This window comes from Rhagoletis pomonella, unplaced genomic scaffold (assembly GCF_013731165.1).
Source record: "Rhagoletis pomonella isolate Grant_MI unplaced genomic scaffold, Rhpom_1.0 Rhpom_scaffold_00003, whole genome shotgun sequence".
Classification (NCBI taxonomy): domain Eukaryota; kingdom Metazoa; phylum Arthropoda; class Insecta; order Diptera; family Tephritidae; genus Rhagoletis; species Rhagoletis pomonella.
In genome coordinates, this window is record NW_023458557.1 from 68,185,091 (window position 1) to 68,199,980 (window position 14,890).

The window sequence follows — 14,890 nt, forward strand, 5'->3', positions numbered from 1 at the left end:
GATTCTAAGCGGGCGAACGAAATATGCAGGCGATAGAAAAGCTAACGAAGGAATTCAAAAGCCGAAAAACAATAAGCGAAAGAGAATAAGAAATGTCAAAAGACGTTTGCTATTAACTCCTTCGTGGTGAATTAACGTTAACCCTTGTAAGTTCGTGAACATTAACTCTTATGTTATACTTGCAACCATTAAATCTTTAAAGTTAGTATATTCGAACCCAACACAACTTTTTTTAAGAGATTGAATCATATTTAAAAAACTGATTTCTCCGTTTTTCGAAGTTAGCTACCACAATCGAGATATTGGCCTTTCCAAGTTCGAAATTTGATCATTGGTAAAAAAATATTTTTAATTACTGTATGTAAACAACTAAAAAAGTCAAAATATGCTTGTGGTCCGCCTTTTGCTCTTATTTAAACCGAACAAAACTTTTTTGTGTAGTTTTATGTTACAGGTGCTATAAGGGGTCAAGGATCTGATCTTCGAAAAATTAAAAAAAATTATATTTCAAAAAATGTTGAACTGATTTTTGTGTGTTATAAGGGACCTGTAATATAAGTTTGCAGAAAAAAAGTTGTATACCGTTTAAATAAGAGAAAACAGCGGACTACGTCTATACTTTTACTTTTTTAGTTATTTACATGCAATACTTAAAAATAATTTTTTACCAAAGGTCCTATTCCGAACTTCGAAGGCCCATATCTCGATTTCGGAGGCTAAGTTCGAAAAACGGAGAAATTACTTTTTTACTTATAACTCAATCTCTTATAAAAAATGGCCTTGGTCCAATAACCAGAAAAAAAGTTGATTTTGCCCTATAGTGTAATAAAATAAAATGCCTATCAAACTTGGGGGTACAAAAGTTTTGATCCTTATTTAAAAAAAAAAAATCGAGCTCACGGTCCGCCACTGTCTCTGACCCTAGGCGATGGCTGTTTATTAGAGACCGCAGGGCCACGTTTATCGCTGAATGGTATCTTTACAAAGCAGAGTTGGGAAAACCTTCTGCGAAAGCGGGGAAGGAAGCCACAAATCCTCAAGATTTATAGGCGTGCTCGCAGATCGCGGGTAGGCGCCGCCTTGATTGGGCCATAAATTCTTTCAAGCCCTTGATCATGTTGTGATAGACGTCACGTGTGGTTAGGCAGGATTAAACTTTTAGTGATAAAATGCATTTTTTCTTTGACTATAGATTCAAAAAGCTTCGATACAGTTGATAGTTTCGAAATGGGCCTGTAATTGCGAACATTATTTTTTATTCCCACTCTTAAACATAGGGTTAATAGAAGTAATTTTCCATTCCTCGATAAAGACGCCCGACGCAAGAGACAAATTAAAAATACGATGTAGAGGTAGAATTAGGCCGGGACAGTTCTTGAAGAGAAGGGCAGACAACGCATCAACATTCGCTTTCGTAGACGGTTTCAGCTTAGAAATGCCAGCTTCCACGTCATCAAGTGACAGAGTTAGAGACCCAAAGCTGAACTCAGTGGCTGAATCGTGGTTTATAGCAGGCCAGGAATTACCATCATCATAGACATAGTTGGCACTAAAAAATTCAGCGAAGAGACTCGCCACCTCAGTAGGGCCACTAGCACATTTATCGTCCAAAGAGACAGTCGAAGGAATGCAAGAGCCACATTTCTTAGACTTTATGGAAAGCCAAAAAGCTTTTGGATTAGATTTAATGCTCAACTCCACCCCAAAAATATAGTTTTTATAAAGGAATTTGTAAGCAATTAAAGTCTTTAGCATATTTCTGATATTTATCAAAGAAAATCTGACTTCCAGTTACTTTAAACTTCTTGAAGAATTTATTCCTAAGATTCTTTAACTTTTTTAACTCCCGATTATACCATGGTAGCTTATGTGGTTATTTTTCAAAATAGGCACATTTTCCCTACATAAATCAACTAACATTGTTTTAAAAGAATGATAGCAAGTAGAAACATCCTGTACTGAAAGTAATTCATCCCAATTGAGCATGGAAAGCGAGTTATTTAGCTTGCCGAAATCACAAGACTTGTAATTGAAGATAACCTGCTTAACAGGAGCAGATTTTAAAAATTTATACAATTCAAATTTCAGTATTAGTGGCAGATGATGCATGTCAGACTGAGACATAGGACAATAACATTCCTCAATATTGCAGATTATATTGTCGCTTACGAAGATTAGATCTAGAATTCTATCTAACTTGTTAACATACTTATGAATTTGCTTAAGATTTAGACTTAAAAAACTATCGATGAGGTATGACTCATGCGAGGCAGTTATATTGTTAGGAGTGAGCCCGAAGTTCGAAAAAGTGTCCGACCAACGCACATTGCATAAATTAAAGTCACCTAAAACGCATAAGTGACTGTCACCAAGTTTGTTCAAAACTAGAGAGTTGATATTATCAGCATGCGCATGATAAAGGTCATCCTTACTATTTGGTGGAATGTAGGAAGCCATGATGAACAAGGAATCGTTGAACGACGAGCCAGTGACACCTACACAGATCTGATCAAGAAGCGAATTATCATTATCAAGCGCAACTAAATACGAATGCAGATTGCGACGAGTTGCAATTAAGACACCTCCACCTCTTAAACATCCAGTTTTCGCAGCGTCTCTATCCTTTCGGTAGACATTATAAAGGTTAGCGTCGAAAAATTCATTATCATTAAAGACTGAAGTCAACCACGTGTCAACAATGATAAAAACGTCATAGTCGAGCTGAGAACTAAAATTGCGAACTAATTCAGACTTAGTACGAATGCCAGAAGCGTTTTGGAAGTACACCTTCAAATTGGAAGCGCTCCCAACCGTTTCATTAAATTTTGCGCTACTTGAGTTCTGGTGCATCGTCTTTTTGAAAAAAGCGAAAGGGTCGTATTTTAACATTTGCAGGCCATATATTTTCATTATTTATCACTTTCTCATAGCTGCACTCAGAAACGCCTAGTTTGAAGCTTACTTTTTTGAGATCATTCAAGTTAGTACCCTTCTTTACTAACATATAGCAAGTAAGAAATTTAGCGTCTACACAAGCATGTTTAGCAACATAACTGATAATTTCGACTGCGGTGACTGTGGGCGAAAATGAAGATACATGTAGCCACTTCTGGTTAGGGATGACACTTAATTCATTACTGTTGTTAGCTCCGATAAATAGCGGTTGTTTCAGCTTCAAGCGCTTGTTATTAGCAACAGTCTTCTAACCTGTGGGGGATGGTTTAGTACTAGTACCAGAAGAAGTAGTTTCCACTGCAGTCTAATTGTTCGGATAAATGCTATGATATTACCGCACTGATTCATTCACTGATTCACCGATGCAGACTCTGAATGTTTCCAGTTGGCCGCATATCCTAGGCTTATTCCTAGCTGATCCTCATTTCGCGAAACCTGGCCGCATAGACATACTCGTAGGCATGGATGTGATGGATCAACTAATCTGTACGGAGCTTCGAAAAGGTCCGTCTGGCACGCCTATGGCACAGAAAACAGTTTTCGGCTGCACTTTATTTTTAAACGATTATAGTTCCGTTTCGCCAACGCTTAGTTTGCAATCGCTGCATTGCGATGTGCAATTAGATCGAGCGCTCGCTAGGTTATGGGAGCTCGAAGATTCGCCGCAGAAACAGCATCTCACGAACGAGGAAAACTTTTGCGAGAATCACTTCAATTCCACACATCAAAGAATGCCGGATGGTCGCTTTGTGGTTGAACTACCGCTTAAACCTAACATAGTATTGGGTGAGTCACGAATCTTCGCAATACGTAACCTGCTACGCATATAACGAAGGCTCCCTAGTAACAACGATTTGCGTTTGCGCTACGATGAGTTCATGCGAGAGCTCATTGACATTGGCCACATGGAGGAGGTGTCTGAAGCGACGAGCGAGGTGTATTATATGCCACACCACCCAGTTATTGAATAATCTAGCGTTACGACCAAGCTGAGGGTAGTCTTCAACGCGTCCGCCAAAACCACCACGGGTAACTCGCTGAACGACGCATTGTTTGTTGGACCCCAGTTACAGCAAGATTTATATTCTATATTGCTGCGCTTCAGAACTCATCGCTACGCGGTAACCGCGGATGTGGCTAAAATGTATCGGCAGGTCCGCGTTTCGTCGAAACACGTCGATCTGCAACGAATCGTTTGGCGTCCAGATCCATCTTCACCCGTGAGAGATTACCGCATGTTACGCGTAACGTATGGGGTGGCCGCCGCGTCTCACTTAGCTGTCAAAGCGTTGCAACAAACTGCTAAGTGCTCAACTAATGGCTGTAAGAAAGCGGTTGACGCAATCCTCAATGATTTTTACATGGATGACCTGCTAACTGGCGCCTCTTGCAAGTCAGAACTCCGATCGAAATTCTTCAAGAACGCGGCTTCAAACTACGGAAGTGGGCATCTAACTGCGCTGAATTGAGAGAAAGCATGTCCAAATCATCTCAAACTATATCCCTTTACGTAGTCGACGGTAAGGACGTTCATTCGTTAGGCCTCACTTGGAACATTGTGGACGATTACTTTACATTCGCAGTCGACCTAAAGAAGCCACCAACTATTTTGACTAAGAGAGCCTTTTTGTCAGATGCCAGTACTCCCTTTGATCCGCTGGGCTTACTTGCTCCTGTAACAATATGCTCGAAAATGTGGTTCCAAAACATTTGGCGTGCTGAGGTTGGATGGGATGACTTGATACCAGACACAATCGCAAATCTTTGGCTTGATCATCGCGAGCAGCTGCAGCAACTAGTAAACTTGAAGGTGAGTCGCTGGCTCGGTTGTGGAACGGCTGCATCCTTTACTGAATTGCACATTTTCGCGGATACCTCTTAGCGCGCTTACGCCGCAGTGATGTACGCACGCACGGTTCATAGCGACGGTCTGGTCACCGTATCAATAATTTCGTCCAAAACCAAAGTGGCACCGATAAAAACCACATCTTTGCCGCACCTGGAACCGTGTGCTGTTCACCTCGCTGCTAAGTTAGTTAGAAGTGTGCTGTATAGTTGGGGTGATCTACGATACCCGTTATTTGCTTGGACGGACTCAACTATTACGTTGGCGTGGTTGCAAGTACACCCTAGCAGATGGGAAACGTTTGTCGCAAACCGTGTCGCTGATATCCACGAGATTCTTCCTCCGGAATGCTGGAATCACGTACGGTCTGAAGGAAATCCAGCAGATTGCGCCTCAAGAGGTATAACTCTGCTGAAACTTCTGCACCATGAGCAATGGTGGAACGGTCCAGAATTTCTGAGTAGTTCAAACCAGTTTTGGAAGCAAGGCTTAATAAAAACGCACGTAACGGAATTGGGTGTACGAAAGAAAGTTCATGCTCATGTCACCAACTCGGATATTCATTGGCCGATGACTAAATACTAGTCGTACTCCAAATTACGGCGAATCATCGCTTACGTTTTACGCTTTTTGCTCAATATCCACTCTAGTATTCAACGCACTGGTGAAAAACGATGTGGTCCTCCTAGCTGTGTTGAGATAGCTGAAGCTGAACGCCGTTTAATAAGGTATACCCAACATTTTTTCTTTACTATCGAAATTTTTAATTGCAGCGCGAAAAGGCCGATCCCGCTCCGCAGTAGCCTGTTGCGCTTGCAGCCGTTTCTCGACTCAAATGGTATTCTTCGAGTTGGGGGTAGACTGAAGTCCGCGGATGTCGCATACGATGCAAAGCATCCCGTCATCTTACCCAAAAATTCTCCGCTGTCGAAGCTAATCATATTCGACATTCATCGGTTCACTATGCATGCAGGACCACGTTTAATGCAAGTGGTTTTGCTACGTCGCTAGCTAGCTAGCTCTCTCATTACCTTTTACACCCTTCTGTCCTGGGATCCAATATAGGTGGACGGTTTCACCCACAGCTATCCTTATAGCCGTTTTACAGTCCACGACGGTAATAGTATTTGTATCATATAAAAGTAGAGCGTAAATGGTCGCGTGACTATCTATGTAAATGTTTATTTGTTCGCGGGTTAATTTCATGTAGTATCCCTGCCGCTTCGTAACCTACGATTTGTTCGGTGCAATATACTGCAGCCCCTACACCATCGTCGATTTTAGAACCGTCTTTGTAGACGTGCGTTGCGTTCCCTTTCCGTTCAATATACTGCAGCCTCTACACCTTCGTTCATTTTAGACGTGCGTTGCGTTCCCTTTCCACTCCACGCCCTTACGCCAATCGTCAACTTCTATTGTAGGCAGGGTTGCTATTTTGGGCTTTTCCTATCAAAATTGATAGGTTTTTTTATTGTTGGTATGATGGTAGGATGCTTAAAATTTTGGTAGGTTTCTTTGCTCAAATAGATTCAACAATGACAAGGATGTTAAAATATTTTAAACGGCACTAGAAGAGGGATTCAAAAGCATACCACATAATAAATGTACGTGTTTACAGAAAATTTATTTTTTATCATACAGGAAAATTAAACAGAAAATAACTTATTGTTAGTCCAGTAAATCGGAGAATCTCAAAGTTTTCAACCGCAACTTGAAGAAATTAATGGCTGACCCGCAGCGCGCAGATTTGGCTCCAAGCCTAGAGGCTCTTAGACCCGGACATTTGTCAAGCCTAACCATGAGTTTTTTTTACCTTACTTACTTATGTATATATATATTTTATAAAATATGTATGCAAATGAGCGATGTATAAAAAATCAACGACGCAATTTTATTTTCTGCTACGATTTTTCACGTCATTTACATCAAAGAATTTATTAAAACTATAAATTATGCAAATTTTTTGCAATTTTTTTCAGTTTCTCGGAAATTAATCGAAATTTTGCGGGTGTAGAAGTCAATCGGACCTATATTCGGATTCAGCGGGTCGAAATACATATCGGCAGGTGGGTCTGGTTAAAGCACTCACAATATGTACACAATAGCTATTATTCTGTCCTTTTTTTTACTTGGAAACCTTATATTAAGTATAAAGGTATCCGACACACCTGTGCGATTTTATCGTAGCAAAAACTGTCAATTTATAGACAAACAAAAAGTATTTTTCAACAAAAATTAAATTCTTAACTTTTTTACATCAAATATGTTTTATTTTCTCACGTTAAATATTGCTTTAATATTGTAAAATTCTTATATTCACCTTTTTCGTTCTCAAAACGCGGCAGTCTGCGATTTCGGCACAACGAAAAGAACTGCAGCAAAATCGTATAAGTGTGTGGTTCGTCATTTAAAACTATGGTCGGCATTGTTGTAATTTTTGTCGGAACAGATTCGCACCAACAGAATCGCGTAGGTGTGTGGATACCTCAAAACCCCGAAAAAAATAAATGTATTTAGCTCTGTCAAATTCCGTTTTCTTGATGCAAAGAAATGGTAGGAAAGAAGCCATTTGGTAGGTTTTGGAACTAGTTCTTGGTAGGAAAGAAAGTTTTTCAGTGGTAACCCTGATTGTAGGCCGAAGGTGGGAGTACTATAACTGTTTGCGGACTGAGGAGTACGTGGTCAGAGCCCGTTTTGTCCAAATGGTCAAATGCTTTATTGACAGGTACTCAGGAGTGACTTGGCACCTAGAGTAAGACAACTTCGTTACCTTGTCTACAAAAATTTTGTTAAAACTTGCATTGCCGAACCAGCTTCTCCACATATTTCAACATAGTCCATTGTGAAAAGTGAAGAATTGAAGTGACACCAGGTCCTGGCTCAGTTTTTAAACCAACAGTAAGGATTCTATATTGTGTGACCCCGGGCTCAGTAATGGAATTAAGCCAGGATTCAGCCTCAGCGAGCTCATTGTTGTAGAATCTTCTCAACAAAGGTAAATATCTGAATAGTTGCTCCTTTAAGTGTAATAGGAACTAAACCATCCAACCTTCTCCTGCTAGTTAATTTTTCTTGAGTTAGCGACCATACTCACTACACCACTGTGTAAGGAAATTGAGCAGCTAAGTTCTCCTTCGATGAACGATAAACACTTTTTATAAGTCTCCCTCCATGCCTATCCTAATGTATGACACAGGAGCGCGATCGAGGGAGCTAGAGATAATCATATTGTACATCGGCTACGCTGGCTGGACCATTTCATACGAATGGATGCGAAAGCTCCAGCGCTAAAAGTGTTCGATATAATACGATAGCCACTGGTGTTAACTGAGGAAGAGGGAGGCCTTATCTGCATTGGAAAGACCAGGCGGTTATAGTACTAATCTAGGATAAAAATAAGAATTTAATAACAACAATTAATCAATTCGTATCATTATCATTTATTTAATATTTATGTTCCATTACAAGGATAAAAGTAAGCAATTCATTCGACTGCAGAAAAAATTCCACAGGCTAAGTATTTCTTCGAATGATCTTTTTTCGACTCTGAAACAAAGAATAATTCTTGAAAGTCTGTAAATTAATGTAATTTTATATAATGCCAGCTAAATAAATATGATTATAGTTAATTTTAAATGTATGTATATATGTGTGTAATTGTATAATAACCATTATTGCTATGTATAGTAATACATATAAACTCAATCTATGTATGTGTGTATGTATGTACAAATTTATGTTTTATTTACGTTTAGATTGTATATTGTAAATACATACTATGTATGAATGTTGATGAAATATAAAATGTAACGACTTATGTACATTTGTATGTACATATGTATGTATATACTTATGCATATTTGTTGGTGTGGGAGGATTATACGTGTGAGGTCGAAAATTGCGGTACAATATAAGACGAATATTTTGAAACAGTCATTGCGTCATTTTCCGATTTAGAAAAAAACGTTATACATTTATAAATTATCGAATTATCCACACTATCGCCATCAATTTAATTAGTTAAAAAAAAAATAATTATATTTAAACCATTTATGTAAATATAAAGCTTAAGTTATTTCCAAACATTTTGCTTGAATGTACCCCTTTTCAACTAGGTAGGAGGCAACAAACAACTAAAGATACAAAAATTGTATAGTTTCGTTTTGAATAGTCATGGATTAAAGTAAGTAATGTGTTTTATGTGTGTCTTTTTCACGGCTTAAAAATGATATTATTTTGCAATCAAATCTACACCTTTCCACTGAAATTTTTAAAACACAAGCACAAAAATTAAAAAAACGTTAAAGTTTATTCATAGTTAAATATTCAGGGTGCGTTTTTTTTCATATACGAGGTTCTTTATATTTCATTAATGGCATTAAAATCGTAAAAGCCTCGTAATACAAGAAAGTTTACAGGCCTCGTAAAAGAACAGTAAAAATGTGTATAGAGCTCTGCTTACAAGCACCTTGTAAAATCACGATGCCTAAGCTTCAGTATTTCCAGGGACCGACAATTTTATAGTAGAATTAGTAATAAAATAAATGAAAATAAGTAAATAACGAAATAAACAAATAAAAATAAATATAATATTCAAAAGTAAGTGAATAAAAATAATTTATCTCATTCACTAACTGTATTAACTTGGTTTTCTATAGGGCTGTGCGACTATTCGATTACTCGAGCAAGTTGGTTAATCAATTATTCGGTTAATCAATTACTCGAGTAATCAAGATTTTGATTACTCAAAACGATGATTAATCGAGTTACTCGAAATATGATTACTCAAAAAAAATAACTTTGCTCGTTAAAAGAGTTTCCTTTGGAAAATGCTTATTTTCTTTTTTACATTCTGTATATGAACAAATTTTTCGTTTACATTTTTGAAAACAGAAACGTTGTTTTCAAAGCATCAAGGAACTTTAACTTCTTTATACATATGTAAAGAGTTGAAATGTTGATTACTCATTTTACTCGAAATGTTGATTAATCATAAAGCAAATTACTCAAATATTTTTGTTTTTGGTTAATCAAAAATCTTTATTACTCGAGTAAATGAACTTTTGAGTAATCATAATTTCCAATTAATCGAATAATTGAGTTATTTACTTTATGATTAATTAAAATTTTGAGTAATCAATTAATCGCACAGCCCTAGTTTTCTACCATTTTCGGCATTTTTAATTATAGTTCACGACGTCGTAAGCTTCAGTATTGCCAGCGACCGACAATTTTATACTAAAATTAGTAGGCCCGGGCAGACGTTGTCCTGCTACGCACCGATACATAGGCAGGTTACATGCATCGTTGAGATTATGGGTCTTCACATCGAAGCTTGGTAATCGGTAACTTGTTTGTGTAACACTATTTTACACAAACAAAGTACATTAGAAAAAATTACCGGACACCGTGTAATCGAATATTGAGCTTGGTGTGAAGACGCATATGGTTTTTTACGTTTCATTTGATATCGAAATTTATACAAGATTGTTATTATTGTTCACTACATTTGGAAAAAACCGATCTTTGGTTACGGTTCAAGCCAGGGAATGGATAACATTGGATGGTGTCCAAACGGTAAAATGTTTGTTACTGTTGATGTGCGCATGTTTATATGTATAAATACATACATATTACATTATTTTGTTGCTATACGACCTATTTCTTCCCAATATAAACATACATATGAAACGTAGCCGCGAACATTGGAAAACTCCCTCTTCGGATATGGGCAGTTTGTAGTTAGCGTAAACGAACATAGACCACGGGATTTTTACGAACGTTGCGACAATCGTAAAAAAGCTCGATGAAAAAAAAAAATATTTTTTCTCCGGTTCAAAATTATCCTATCTTTTAAGTTGGAACCACACCCACAAAATTTCGTAAACGTAAACGTAAAGCGTAAACGAACATAGTGACACAGAATTTGTATGTATTAAGATGAATGATAAAACAATGAAAATAAATAAATAATAAAATAAATAAATAAAACCAAACCATATAAATAAAATTTTTGAAAATAAATGAAACAAATCTGTGTTCATATGGAAAAGTAGCTTATGTCGAAAGGCTGACTTTAGTATAATGCGGCATTCCCTTTATTCTTTAAACGACAAGGACTTTTTTGAAGAGACTTAATGAGAATATTGATTTGCTAGTATCGAAATTATTTCTTGCACGTTTATTTGCCAAAAGTTGTTCAACGGCTCAGCGCCAGTGAGTAATTCGCAATCGTATGCTGCGAATGCCGATTTATACTAAAGCCAGCCTTTCGACATAAGCTACTTTTCCATATGAACACAGAAATAAATAAAATTTGTGAATTTCAATCACTAACTGTTTAACTTGTTTTTCTACTATTTTCGGTATTTTTAATTATGGGTTAGATTTCTTTCGAGCTGACGGGCGGTTATCTAAAATACTGGGAAACAAAAATTGTTTCACAAAATTCTGGCTAACTTATCAAACAGTGACTATTTACACATTTGCATAGGGGAGTGTTCCTGTAACAGCCTTGCAAAACTACGAGTTTTACATAGTTTACGACTTTGCGAGTTGAAGAGAATCTCCTAACTCCTTTGCTCTCAACGGAAAAAAATGGTTCTGTACACTGGAACTAAACGAATGAATCGTCTAGGAATTCCCCTGACCTACATATGTCGCATTGAACATTTGTGGTAGAAAATGGAACGTGACTAGCTCAACATTAACCGAAGATGTCATGATTGTGTAAATTCTTGAATGAAAAAAGTCTCCTATCTTTAGGATCTGTTTATAATATGACATATAAGCAGTTTAATAAAAAATGGGAAAAGAATGTGAAAATATTAAAACTACCAGACTAAAAATAATTAGGGTACTCACAGCTCTATATTATCTGCTGTGTTAAATTTGCCACCTGGTAACTTTAAATCATTTTACCATGTGGTAACTTTGTTTGTTGTTGATTCCCATACTAATTAGAGATAACACTTTTGGGCAAAATTACTCAACTTTGTCTCTGGTTTTTGTTTTGTGTTAAAGTGGCATCTCTGATCCGCTAATTACTCACGCTAAGAAAAAATGGAAAATGAAGAAGAAAAACATAAGGTGGGCGCAATTTGAAAGATTTTTAAATATATATCTGACTATATTTGTTTTATTGAAAATTTGAAACACATGTGTGAGGGGGGGTTGCTCACAGTTCGAGAGTGTTATCTTGTTAAAGTTACCACCTTTTAACTTTAAAAGTAAACTGTGAATACCCTAAATATTTTGGCGCTTACACTTTTGCCATTTGTTTGGCCGCGTTTCTCCTCTAATTTGTGGTGTGTATCCTAATGTTATAACATAAATGAAAGGACCTACAGTTTGACGCCGCCTCCGAACGCAAATGGTTTTAATGAGAACCCTTTCAGGACAGAGGTTTGCCATTACCTGCCGATGGGCGACCGCTGTTAAGAAAAAAACCCGTTTTCCTTAGTTTTTTTTTTTTGGTCGATGGTAGTACGCACCTCTTAACTAATCGGCTGCAGCGGCCACCACAATTAATCAATGATATTTACCCCAAAATTTTGTCTTATTTTTTAATTATTTGATATAAAAACACTCTTATTGTCTTAAATGAACTAAATTTGACTAAACAATGTTATAATAATAATAATAATAATAATAATAATAATAATAATAATAATAGTAATAGATGGGCGCTTACACATATGTTAGTGTTTGGCCGAGCTTCTCCGCCAATTTGTGCTGGGCGCCTTGATGTTGTCACACAAAGCGGAGGGACCTACAGTTTTACGTCGACTCCGAACGGCGATTGTATTTTTATGAGAAGCTTTTTTTCATGGCAGAAATACACTCGGAGGTTTGCCATTGCCTGCCGAGGGACGGCCGCTGTTAAGAAAAAAGGTTTTTTCTATATTTTTTGCGATGTTGCTTTGACCAGGAACGCGGAAAATTTGTAAAATATGCAGAACTTGAATTTGTAAGGTTTGCGTGACCAAAGAGTGTACTTTCACAATTATTATTTTTTAATGCACAGAGATCGGATGTTAGAAAAAATGTTTGATATTTATTTAATTATCGAACAAAAATTGATATTGCTAATTAAAGTGTATGTATTTAGGGAACGACATTTTTTTTTACTTTTTAAACAATTTTAAAATTATTACTAGTTAATTTAAGTGCGCGTAGTAAAATATTTACTTTTAAACATCCATGGCTTAACGTTTATAAAAAGCTGTGGTCTCACTATTATCGTAGAAATGTAAATGCTATTATCCTTTATACTAAGCACGTACATATGTACATACATGCATATGTACATGTAGTCGAGTTTTATTACAAAAATTTCAAAACTTTCCGGTTTGTTATAAATTTTTGTTTTCTATTAATTTGTTGACAATCTTAAAAAACGTTCTTGTAAAATTTACGATGACTGTAGCTGCTTTTGTATCTATTTATTTTCTTATGCGTATTTCTGTACTCGTATTAGATTTTGAAAATGGAAACTCTTGTTCCGAGTCGTTCATTACTAAGCTATACATTGACATACATACATAATCAATTACTTAATGTTTTTCTATTCGTTACACGTTTTTTGATACTCTATTTACTGTTATATATGTGTTTTGCTTTTCTTTTTGCTTATTTTTCTTCAAATGTTCTTCAGTTTATATTTTGTTTAATATAATCAACAGAACTATACATATGTATGTGTTCGTGAGTTTTAACAAATACGTACATGCCAGCACAAATTATTTTTTCTATGTTTTTTATTAAATATTTTTTTGACGATATTTAAATGCCAAGTTGGCTAAGCAGCTACTTACATATAGTCTGTATGTATGTACGTCGTCGCTGTTAGTACAAAACAATACCAATGTCCAGAATTCATATATGGATTAATTACATAATTCTCAAAGAGAGAGAGAGCGCACTTTCGACTTATAATCATTTAAATTATTAAAAATTTATTTTTGCATACCACTTGTTGCTTCATTTTTTAACATTCTCGTTTTTTCCTATTACCTCAAAACTTTTTACAATTCAATTATTATATTTAGTAACAATGTCCTTGATAGATATTTTGATTACTTAGGCACTGTGTTCATATTATAATTAAGAATTAATGCAATCATACATATGTAAGTAATCAAGTGACAAACAAAAAATTAATGCCCCCAACATAAAAGGTATGTTGTATGTAGTATATATGTAGGTATGTATGCTATGTGTGGTTTTATACTTATAAGAATACATACTTATATATGTACTTAAATGTACGTAGAAGAAAAGGATCAGTGGTGACCGCTGCACCACTTATACATTTAACTTCAAAGAAAACTGCCGAAACCCTATCATAGTTGAAATCAACAATGCAGCTCCTGCTCTTAGATTAAAGCATATACATAAATACATACATACATATGTATTAGGGATATTCCATTAAAGTATATTCGTTTATTTGTTGCCTAACATTAATAATTCGTATTCTGCAGCTTCTGGACCTGTTTGGACCGCCATATTTTATTGTGAGAAGTTTAATTCTGATTTAATGTTAACAATGCTTAATGCGTACAATATGCCTATATATAAAACCCAGAAGATAATTTAGTTCGGCCTTCGTAAGAAAAGCCTTTCTAAAATCTTTCTACGAGCTTTTCCTATTTTTATATGTGATATGAAATTTAAATAAATACCTTAAGATGCATGTTCTTTATGAATTAAAGAAGCAGCTTTAGAGGAACTCCTACAAAAACCCTTCTAGGGGAAGCGAAAGCAGAGTCCCTTCAATTTGTGCTACTCCAACAAAAAGAAAGGAATGCAGAGTGGAACGCCATTTGATTCTCAGTGAGGCTCTTTAGCTTCTGAAATTATCTACTGAGAGGATAACCCACAACTACGCCTCTCCTAGTGAGTGCCGCAAAAGTTTAATATCTACAGACCTATGCCATAATTGGCTAACTTCATAACTGAATAAGCTGACCGAGACAACAAAAATAAAATCGTTTTGACTCAACGTTTCTCGCTCTTCTCATCCACATGAGGAAAGTGCGAATTTACGAGACTGATCGAAAATCGACGTCTGAGTGGAAAATCGAC